A 12,247-nucleotide genomic window follows, 5' to 3' on the forward strand; every position below is an offset into this window, starting at 1 on the left:
GAGGTGGGTCCCTTGGAGGAGTTTATTGGTTTTCCTAGGCTTTCCCCATTTCCCTCCCGGCTCCAAAGGGAGGGTCTGGGGTGGGGGCTCTGACCTTCTGGCCTTCTGGCTCCGGAAGGATCTCTTTCCTTCCTGGGAGCTGAGCCGGGAGGTCCTGCCAGCATGGCGTTTGGCAGCCCTCCACTATGCCAAAGGCCTCTGTAACCAGGCATAGGAAGGGGTGCTGGACATGGGTCACCCCTCACTACCTCCTTCCTCCAGTACTCCAGGGCTTTGCCTGGCCACATGGCTGGGCAAGGCAGTGAAGTGGGAATAGCAACACAATAGGTTCTGGCATTAGGACTTACCAGGGTATTTTTCTTATTAAACCTGTTCATTGTGAAACCGCTCGGGGGTTATATATGGATTTAATTGTTTTTCATCTGCTTGTCATTATCTGAATGCCGTGCAGGCACTCATTTTATACCTTTACTCCCTCACTCCTGGCTCTTGTTACCCCACATTTAACCATCTTTCTGTACTAATGATTTTTGTTTTGGCCAAGGTGGATTACATATCTTTCACAGTAATTTTTTTGGTGGAGCCTGAAGCTTCAGCAGGCAAAGTGTCATGGCAAGGTTCCATGCTGTAGGCTTTTTGGCCAAGTTAAAGTGAAGGTGCAGCCTCAGCTGCCCCCCACAAACTCTTCTCTCCTTCCTCCCTGTCCCCGGGGTTATTCATGGACAACTGCTTAGGGTCCCAGCAAGTGTGTTCCGGTGAGGTGCAATTTAAAAGAGACCCCAGGCTTCCTTGTCCCTGCAAGGGGCTGGGAAGGGACTGCTGAACTTACAACTTCCAGCAATTAGGAAGCAAACGCCTCTCGGGGAGTCAGAAGCTTCAGCAGGCAACAAGGGGAGGACATGGCTCCATGCTCTCTTCACTTGTCCAAATCACAGACCAAAGTGGTGTCTCGGAAACACTCCCCTCCCTCTTGACTATTTTTAAACCATAAAAGGGTCACATGTATCTCCTTTGTATATCTCAGATGTATTCCCTAAACATCTATAACTCTTTTCGAATATCCTCATATAGTGACAACTTTGCCTACTGGATTTGTTATTTGATTGTTTGATTTTCCCCCTTTGAGATCTGTTTTATAAGCAATACTGGTAGAAGAGAATCTCTGTATAGATTTCATGTTTGAACCAAGTTATGGAGAATGTTGGACTTTATTCGTCGGCCCCCAGATGCACCAACAATATCTTGTGGCATTGCTCCTCTTTTGCATAGGCACATTAAAATGGGAAATAATACATATGCAAACAAGTTCTTATCTAATAGAGATGGGAACACAAATTTGGTAATGTAATTAGGCCTTTTACCCTGAACATTGGCATAATGATTTGGCTCAGGCCTCAGAAGAATGGGCATCGCCCATACACACCTGAACAATGGATATCATCTATGGAAACAACCACAATTGTCTATAACATTACCAGGATCCAAGCCTCTACCAGGGAAGACCTACCACTGCTTTGGTATTGACTTACTCCAAAGAGTGCTCCCAACACCCAGACGACTCAGCAACAGTCTGCATGCAGGGCAGATTGCTTCGCATTGAATGGTATGCTGAAACTAGAGGATGCTCCACATCAGCCTGACATCGATGAAAGAAATGCACAGAATCCAGAGTCTTTAAATGTAAGAATCTGATACCAACAATAACTAAAGTGTGAAAAAGTTTCACCAGGACCTTGAGAATGACTCGAGTTGGACGGACTGGTGTCCTGGAACCCAGAATCGGTCTTATGTCAATAAACTTCTGTGGTGAGGCCTTTTTGTAATCAGGTCAAGGATTTTTTCCATTTTCCCCATTTTTCTGTACCTATGCAAACAACGGCGATTGCCACTATCACACCTTTATTATATTTTTTTACTCTTATCCTTTAAGGAAAAAAATACAACTTACTGAACTTAAAAACAAATAACTGTAGTAGAATACCTGTCTCGAATACAGGCAGGCGATGGGATGGGGGAGGAAGTAATGTTACACTGGTGAAGGGGTTGTTCCGGTTATGACTGTAATCCAACTATGATCATGTTACTTAAATAAAAATATATTAAAAAAAGAGAAAACTGGGCCCGGAGAGATAGCACAGCGGCGTTTGCATTGCAAACGGCTGATCCAGGACCAAAGGTGGTTGGTTCGAATCCCAGTGTCCCATATGGTCCCCTGTGCCTGCCAGGAGCTATTTCTGAGCAGACAGCCAGGAGTAACCCCTGAGCAATGCCCGGTGTGACCCAAAAACCAAAAAAAAAAAAAAAGAGAGAGAAAACTAAAGGCAGCTACCAGATCACAGTTGTCAGGTAAACATCATTACTTCTAAGTGGCATCCATATTGCTAAGGAAGAAACTCCCCTCCCCACTTACAGAATATATGATTTATATGAAGCTGTTCTTCTCCCTAAGAATGTGCACATGACCTAGCTCTGGTCAGTAAAACTTTTTTTTGTCTCTCAGTCTACAACAAATAAGCATTTGAATCAGAGATAAGTATTTGAATTAACATGGGTCAATGACAACTAATCATTATAGAACTTTGGTCAAAACTGCCAAGAAAAAGGTATATTTAATGAGCTTATAAGGGATTATGATGTTTTTGCTGCCTCAACGCAAAGAGTTATAAGCCCTAGTCTAAAGCAACTGGTTTTTAAACGCAAAACTATACTTTCTTCTATTGTCCATTTCCCCCACTACATTTGAACTGGACACATAAACTCCCCAAACTGCTTATCTACAGAATATCTACTTCAGACAACTCTCCTCTTTGCTCTGTCTCATATATCACATATTTTAATGTTCTTATTCCTCTTTCCTTAATCACCTGTCTACAATATACCTCATGAGACCTACAGATAATTTCTAGAAAGCCCATTCTTCACATTATGATATTGTGATTTACAATAAATATAAATATGAATGACCAGATATAACATTAATGTATTTCTCATATGTTTGTTTTATGTGCTGCCTAGCTCAGAACTCATAAAACTCGTGGCAAATCTTGTGACAAGAGTAAAAGCTAAAAGCTTGACTTTTATAAGCCCTAAGGTAACTTAATGATTAGGACTGGTTTCTAATTGACTTGGCTTGTGATTATAGGGTTAGAACATTCACGCCTCCCTTCCCACCAAAGGAGAGGAGTAAAAGATTGAGTTCCATTGCCAATGGCCAAAGATATAATCAATCATGTCTATGCAGTGAAGTTTCCATGGAAGTCCAATAAATAGAGGGCAAGGACTAGCAAATGAAAATGACCAATGGGATTTGACAGGAAAAGCTAATAAAAGAGTAAGTTCCTTTTCGTGGTTGCTAATATTCTGAAACAAGCAGATATTAGGGTCCTATAGGAAGGAGAATAGATGCATCATCCAGAGAGATAGTATAGTGGGCAGGGTGCTTGCCTTGTACTTAGCTGATCTGCATTGTATCCTCTATGCATTATATGATCCTTGAATAATGATCCTTTAATGATCCCTAAATGCACAGACAAATGTAAACCCTGAGCAATGCCAGGTCTGGGTAAAAAGACTGAAAAGAAAGAAAGGAAGAAAGAAAGGAAGAAAGAAAGAAAGAAAGAAAGAAAGAAAGAAAGAAAGAAAGAAAGAAAGAAAGAAAGAAAGAAAGAAAGAAAGAAAGAAAGAAAGAAAGAAAGGAAGGAAGGAAGGAAGGAAGGAAGGAAGGAAGGAAGGAAGGAAGGAAGGAAGGAAGGAAGGAAGGAAGGAAGGAAGGAAGGAAGGAAGGAAGGAAGGAAGGAAGGAAGGAAGGAAGGAAGGAAGGAAGGAAGGAAGGAAGAAAGAAAGAAAGAAAGAAAGAAAGAAAGAAAGAAAGAAAGAAAGAAAGAAAGAAAGAAAGAAAGAAAGAAAGAAAGAAAGAAAGAAAGAAAGAAAGAAAGAAAGAAAGAAAGAAAGAAAGAAGAAAGAAATCAAGAAAGGAAGAAAGAAAGAAACCAAGAAAGGAAGAAAGAAAAGAAAAAGACAGAAAGAAGGGAAAAGAAAGAAAGGAAAGAGTGAGAGAGAAAGAAACAAAGAAGAGGTCCAGAGAGATAGCACAGTGGGAGGGCATTTGCCTTGCATGTGGCCCGACCCCTGAGAAACCCGGTTCAATTCTAGGCACCCATATAATCCCCCAGTCTTCCAGGGGCTTTTTCTGAGTGCAGAGCTAGGAGTAATCGCTGGGTGTGGCCCAACAACCAATCAACCAATTGATCAACAAATAAAGTTTAAAAGAAGAGAAAGAAAGAAAAGGAGAAAGAAGAGAAGCCTAATAAAATCTCAGTGAATGAAGACAGAGAAGGAAAGTTGCAACTGTGAGTACTTGATCAAGAACAACTTGACAGACCACAGTTCGATCCCCCGGCGTCCCATATGGTCCCCCAAGACAGGAGCGATTTCTGAGTGCATAACAAAGAGTAGCCCCTGAACGTCACCAGGTGTGGTCCCCAAAACAAACAAACAAAAACAATAATCATTGTTATTAAAATAGAACAAAATGACTCAAATTTCAAGTCCATGAATAATAGGAAAGAGTCATGAGCAAAATCTATTAAGTATTCCCCCCACTAGGGAGGAAGAAGAGGAGAAAGAACTTATTTTCCCTGATTCGGCTCTTCTTGAAGTTTGTTTTATTATTTATAATCTGGTTGTCATTAGGAGTAAAAGAAAATGGTTCCCAAACTCCCCTAAGAAATTCGTTCTCTAATACTTCTGTTTCTACAATTGCTACTTATTTATATACTAAAGCAGTTAGCAAAGGTATTTGCATACCTCCTTTACAAATCCTTCATAGGCAGTTTTTTCCTAATTTGGGAATGGGAGGCTATTGGTACTTAATATCATGTGATCTCAGACAAGTTACATGCAAACAGTTCATCTAACATCCCGTTAACACATTCTTCATATTCTAAATAGATTATTCTAATTCTTCACATTCTAAATGGGTTTTTATAAAAGTAAAAATAGTTTAGTAAACATGTACTCAGGAAATACAAGTACAGTAAGAAAAGTGCTTATATTGTATACAGCTCTGGTGACAGAAATCCTGGTTCAAATTCCTGGTACCACATATGTGTAGGTTTTAGGCATCAGTTGTGACATTTTGCCTTAGTCCCTATGGGATGGGGCTCAGGAATTTCCCCCATCACCACAGATAGACTAGAAAAATTATAATTAAAATTTCAAGTACAGTATTTTTAAATGTTTAAATTATTCAAATGTACAGAGTTCTGTGATAACAAGAGAGTCTAGTGGGGGCATGTTACAAAAAAACAGATTAAATGGCATTGAGGTTTTTGTTTCTGGACCACAGCCATTGATGCTCTTGTAGCTTCTTCCAGCTCTGTGCTTGAAGCACTGCACAATGCAGAGAATTGAAGCTGTGGCCCCTATGGCAAAATATGCTGTCCAGTTATGTGGACTATCTCCCTGGCTCCAACAGATTATTTCAAGTTGCCTGTCATTGGTTTTTAAAACACATGTTTTTTTATTCTCAAATTTCCAACATTAATACAAAAGATGATTTGTTGAAATGCTCATCGGAGTTGCTCTATGTTGATGACAATGCAGTTTTCTTTCAGTTCTACTCTTGTTACAAGAAAGCTTTTTAAATGTATTATTGTTCTCACCTCTCAATCCAGAACTATCTTTTCTTATTTGCTTTTTGGGCCACATCCTGTGAAGCTCAGTGTTCAGGGGTTACTCCTGGCTAAGTGCTCAGAAATAGGTCCCTGGCTTGGGGGACCATATGGGATGCCAGGGATCGAACCAAAGTCTATCCTGGATAGACCATGTGCAAGGCAAATGCCCTACCACTGTGCTATTGCTCTGGCCCAATCCAGAACTATCTTAATAGGCAAACTAATAAAAATCTTGGCAAGATTTTATTGGGGACCAGGTCAATAATACAGCAGGTAGGCTGTTTGCCTTATACGCAGCTGACCTGGGTTTAATCCCTGGTATCCTGCAGGGTCCCCTGAGCCTACCAGGAGTGATTTCTGAATGCAGATCTATGGGGGTAACCACTGAACACCACTGGATGTGGTCCAAACCAAAAAATAACCACTGTATTTTTTGTCCCCCAATTCACAATACAGACCAGGCAAAGGGCCTGGGTTGAGGTGTATATGAGGTGCATTTACTGTACCTCCTCTTTCTATACATTCAGTGTAAAGAACACAGCCTGTGGTGAGATTTGGGAGGCCTTATCTTTTCTTTTCTTTTTTTGATTTTAATATATATATTATATAATATATATTTATATATATAAAATCCTTCACCAGTGCAACATTTCCATGACCAAAATCCCAAGTGTCCTTCCTCCACACTCCACACAGGCCTGTACTCTAGACAGGCTTTCTACTTCCCTCATTCAGTCACATTTTGTTATAATAGTTTTCAGTGTAATTATTTCTGTGACTGCACTAAATAATCCCTGTGGTGAGCTTCATGTCAGGAGCTGGAACTTCCAGTCCTCCTCTATTTTGTCTCTGAGAATCATTACACAAATGTTTTTCATTTTTCTCAAAACCTATAGATGAGTGAAACCATTCTGTGTTTATCTCTTTCCCTCTGACTTATTTCACTCAACATAATAGATTCCATATACATGCATGTATAGGAAAATTTTATGACTTCATCTCTTCTGATGGCTGCATAATATTCCAGCCATATGTGTATATGTACCATAGTTTCTTTAACCATTCATCTATTGAGGGGCATCTAGGCTGTTTCTAGAGTCTAGCTATTGTAAGCTATCCTGCAATGAATATAGGTGTGAAAAAGTGATTTTTGTATTGTATTTTTGTGTTCCTAGAATATATCCCTAGGAGTGGTATAGCTGGATTGTATGGGAACTCAACTTCCAGCTTTTGGAGAATCTCCATATTGCTTTCCACAAAGGTTGTGGAACAGGCTTGAGTACTCAGAGTATGTTCCCCAGATATACTGTCACCTATTTTCTGATAAAGGTGCAAGAAATCCTAAATGGAACAGAGAAGGCCTCTTCAGTAAGTGGTGTTGGCACAACTGGCTAGCCACTTGTAAAAAAGCGAATTTAGACCTCCAGTTAACATCATGTACAAAGGTAAAATCCAAATGGATTAAAGACCTAGATATCAGACCTGAAACCTTAAAGTATATAGAACAACATGTAGGTCAAACCCTCCATGACATTGAGACTAAAGGTATCTTTAAAGAGGAAACAGTACTCTCCAAACAAGTGAAAGCAGAAATAAATAGATGGGACTATATTAAGCTGAGAAGCTTCTGTACCTCAAAGGAAATAGTGCCCAGAACACAAGAGCCACCCACTGAGTGGGAGAAACTATTCACCCAATACCCATCAGATAAGGGGTTAATATCCAAAATATACAAGGCACTGACAGAACTTTACAAAAAAAAAAAAAAAAAACATCTAACCCCATCAAAAATGCGAGAAGAAATGAACAGAAACTTTGACAAAAAAGAAATACAAATGGCTAAAAGGCACATGAAAAAAATGCTCCACATCACTAATCATCAGAGAGATGCAAATCAAAACACTGTATTTTTTTAATAAATGGTGGCATTACCGAATTTTAACATGGTAAGGAAACTGTTTCTTTTTGCAACAAATATAGGAAATATGGATTAATTTGACTAAATGCTCCACTGTTTAAAATTGAAAACAGCAGTATTTAATAGTACCTGGTCCTAAATAAAAATGAGCTAAAACCACATTAAGGAAACATTCAAAATAATATTCCTTTTTATAAATATAAACTATTGCCTCATATATAAAAACAAGTATTTTTGCTTTGAAAACCATTCCCTTAACATCTTCATTCAGACTAAGGAGTATGTTTTAATTGCCCAAAATTATAGAGAATTTATGCCCAACTTACCATTTCTTTGATTTAGGTCAAAAGTAAAATCAGGACTTTACTAATATATGGACTGTTAATTTTATAATTTTGCACTGTGAATAGAAATCAAGGTTAATTGATAGCCTATACCTAATTGTAAATATTTTATGTATTTCACAATTACTACACACATATTCTACCGTTTATAATAAATTAAAATTGTAAAAGTTGCTTACATAAATAAAAATTAAGTTAGGGATATGACAAATTTCCTGTACTTTTTGACTATTGAATGCTGCTGAGCACTGCTCAGTGAATTAGGAGTGAATCAGAAAGCTCAAAATATATATTTGCACCACATCTCTTGAGAGACAGGGTTAAATATTTGTATAGAATAAATGACTATTTGGCTCCCTTTAGCATATTATCAAAAATTTATTTTGGACTTTTCATGTCAGTTAAGCAACATTATTCTCTTATAGACTCAAATATGTAGGACTTTCCTAGACTCTGTAGGGAAAATAGCTGTCTTCAAAAATTTAATGATAGTTTGCTTTGTTTTTTTTGTTTGTTTTTTTGTTTGTTTTTTAATTTTTGGTATCTGGGTTACACCCGGTATGCTCAGAGGTTACTCCTGGCTCTATGCTCAGAAATCTCTCCTGGCAGGATCGAGGACCATATGGGATGTCGGGATTTGAACCACTGACCTTCTGCATGGAAGGCAAACACTTTACCTTCATACTATTTCTCCACCCCCTGCTTTGTTTTTTTTGTACTTGAAGTAGCATGACTTATAATATTGGTAGTAATAGGATTGTATGCATACTAACTTTCAATACCAAACTCTCTACTAGTGTCCACTAACCTCAACCATTGTCTCAGGGTTCCTTCCTAACCATCCCTAACTCCCTGCTCTTGATAAATTTAGTTTTGTAAACCAGTTCTCAGGTTTTGTTGTATTTGACCATTTATTAATGCCATACTATGATTTTTATATCCCTCATATAAGAGACCTTATTCTGTATCTGTCCTTTTCCTTCTAGTTTACTTTACTTATGATATCCCCCAGTTCTATCCACAAAGCATTGACTAGCATGATTTTATTTTTATCATTGGGTAGTATTCCATTGTGTATATATACCACAGTTTTCTTTACCCACTAATCTATTCTTGGACAATTGTCTTGTTTCCAAATCTTGGTTATTGTGACTAGTGCTATAGTGAACTTAGAGTGCACATGTGTTTTATGAATAGTTTTTGAATCCCTGGGGTATATTTCCAGAAGAGAATTTTCTAAGTTCTTTTTATTTTTGTTTTGTTTTGTTTGGGAGCCACACCCAGCAGCATTCAGGGATTACTCCTGGATCTGTGCTCAGAAATTGTTCCTAGCATGGGGGACAATATGGGATGCCACGAATCGAACCCAGGTCTGTCTTGGGTCTGCTGGGTGCAAGACAAAAACCCTACTGTTATGGTATCTCTCTGGCCCCCAATTTCGAGGTTCTATAAAAACTCAATTCTTAGATTTTGCAACGTCTATCTTGTAAGATTGAATGAGTTGACATTTTTACTCCACATCCAACATGCACTGATTGCTATTTTGTGTGTGTCAGTCTCACTGATATGAGGTTATATATCATTGTTATTTTGATTGGCATTTACCTGATGACAAAGGATGCAGAGTATACACCGATTGGTCATCTGTATGTATTCTTGAAGAATCTTCCGTTGATCTCTCCTCCCCATTTTTTAATGAAGGTTATTTTTCTTGGTTTTGCTCCTTAGTTTTACAATTGCTTTATGTATCTTGATTATTAGCTCTTTGTCAGATGAGGGGTTGGCAAATGTTCCTTCCCAATCTATGATAATTTGGTCATTGTTTCATTTGAGCTGCAGAAGCTTCTTAATTTGATGTCGTTCCATCTACTTATCTTTTCTTCTGTTTGCTTGGCATTAAATCATTGAGATGCCTCTATATTCTCTATCATGAAGAGTTATGCCTAAGTTTTCCTTACTATATGTAATTTATGGATTCATGTCTATAAGAAGGCTTTTGTTGTTCATTTAAATTGACTTTTATGCGTGGTGTACAATAAAGGTCAAAGTTCGATTTTTACATGTGACTGACCAATTTTCCCAAAACCACTTGTTGAAGAGGCTTTCCTCAACACCATATATTGAATAAGCCTTTTATGTACTTTATGAAATGTCTCTGGGTTTTCTATTCTACCATATTGGTCTGAGAATTAGTCTTCACTCCCTTACTACACTGTCTTGTGTACTACAGCTTTATAGTATAATTTAATGCTAGGAAAGGAAAAGTCACCCAACTTTTTTTCTTTTACTAAGACTCGTGCAGCTATTTAGGTGTTTTAAATAATTCTATATCAATTTCAGTAGCATTTGGAATGTTTTAAAAAATGTCATTGGTATTTTTATAGGCACTTCATTGAATTTGTTTAGTGCTTTAGGTAATATTGTCATTTTGACAATACTATTTCTTTTTATCCATGAATAGGGGATATGGTTCCATTTCCTTGTGTCTTAATTCTTATAGTAGTAATTTATGATGTTTTTAAAAATATATTGCATACATCTCTTTAGCTAAACTGATTTCTAGGTACTTAATTTTTTTTTTTTGATTTTTGGGTCACACCCGGCAGCACTCTGGGGTTACTCCTGGCTCTATGCTCAGAAATCGCTCCTGGCAGGCTCAGGGGGGGCATATGGAATGCTGGGATTCAAACCACCATCCTTCTGTATGCAAGGCAAACGCCTTACCTCCATGCTATCTCTCCAGCCCCTAAGTACTTACTTTTTGAGGTGCAATTCTAAATGGGATTTGAAATATTTTTCTTCTACTATTTGTGCTCATGTATAAATTCAATTAAGTCATGCACTTTCATTTTTGTAGCTATCTTACTATACAAATTTATGTTTCTAGTTTTTCTTTTTTTTCTTAGAAACTCATTTATTTTCCATCAAGCTGAACTTTATTCCTATTTCCATCTAGAAAGAAAAGCTTAAGACCAGTCAGTAGTGGTTTCTACCCATTCAGAAGTCTGAGCAGTGGGAGCTGCAGACTAGTCTTCTGTAGCAGGCTGAGTAGTCTAATCTTCAGTAGAGAACTGAATTGTGCTGAACTGAATTCAACTGAACTGTGCTGAATTGGCATAGAAGGCACCTTCACCCCTTCAGACCAGTCTGCAAACTCAGGCTGAGTAGCAGTGAATTCAGGAGCTGGAGCAGTCCATTTGCCCTGAAATTACTTCTTGATCATAGCCTTCTCAGCAATGGCCTGCTCTTCCTTTTCAATTTCCTCAAGATCTCTATAGAAATAGAGATCAGGGGCTAGAGTAATAGCACAGTAGTAGGGCATTTCCTTTCTATGTGGACGACCAGGGACAGACCCGGGTTCATTCCCAGCATCCCATATGGTCTACTGAGCCTGCCAGGAGTGATTTCTGAGCACAGAGCCAGAAATAACCCTTGAAGGCTACTGGGTGTGGCCCAAAACAAACAAATAAAAACCAAAACAAACAATAAAAGTAGATATCAGGCATGACTTCCCATGAGTGTTCAAGGGAGATTGTGTCTCACATTCGCAGAACTTCCCAGGCTAGCATCCACCACCTGATACCCACAGCGTGAGAGAGTGAGATCCCTTGTTGCATGTGTCTATGTCCATATAATGTAGAGGGGAGTCTGTGTTACACAGAGCAATTGTAAGCAAATTAACATAAGATGCCTCGGTGAGGGGCAGGTGGTCAGCCCTGGGACCAGCAAGCACCAAAAGTCTCAGCTCCTGGAAAGCTGCCTGGATTTGTTTAGTGAAAGTTCCAGGTGCGAAGAGGCCAGTGATTGATGTGGCTCCAGTGGCAGTAGCAAACTTCAGCACAGCTCTCTGGCCAGTATTCCTGGAAGATTAACACTGACATCAGCTGAGTTTTCAATGGCAACAATGGCACGAGCTGCCAGCAGAAACTTCTCCCAGGTTTTCTTCAAATTTATGATATAGATACCATCACTTTTCCTTTGTAGATGTATTGTTCCATCTGGAAGTCCAGGTTAGTGCCACCTAAGTGGGCACCTATGGCAAGGAATTTGACGATACCCTCCTCCTTCATTTGCAGGACATCAAGGACACCTGACATTGTAAAATTTCCCTTTAAGTTTCAACTGGAATGGAAAACAAAGTTGTATGGATCCCTTGCTGGGTAGCACAGAAAGCTCTAATTGTTCTTTTAGTCATAATCTTTAGGATTTTCTAAGTATAGTATCATGTCAGTTGAAAATAGCAATAGCTCGCTCCAGGACCCTCTCCCCCCAATTTGTATTTCCTTATGACCTTTAACTTGTCTCATACT

General features: G+C 38.7%; 1 non-coding gene and 1 pseudogene across 1 annotated transcript; both read right to left on the reverse strand.

Moving 5' to 3' along the window:
* Positions 1 to 6,106: 6,106 nt before the first annotated feature.
* LOC125999772 (small nucleolar RNA SNORA51) lies at positions 6,107 to 6,239 on the reverse strand. The gene has a single exon (XR_007492243.1). It is a non-coding gene; the product is annotated as a small nucleolar RNA SNORA51 (small nucleolar RNA).
* A 4,664-nt stretch (positions 6,240 to 10,903) lies between these two features.
* LOC125998697 (40S ribosomal protein SA-like) lies at positions 10,904 to 12,034 on the reverse strand (annotated as a pseudogene).
* Positions 12,035 to 12,247: the final 213 nt, after the last annotated feature.

This window comes from Suncus etruscus, chromosome X (genome assembly GCF_024139225.1).
Source record: "Suncus etruscus isolate mSunEtr1 chromosome X, mSunEtr1.pri.cur, whole genome shotgun sequence".
Classification (NCBI taxonomy): Eukaryota; Metazoa; Chordata; class Mammalia; order Eulipotyphla; family Soricidae; genus Suncus; species Suncus etruscus.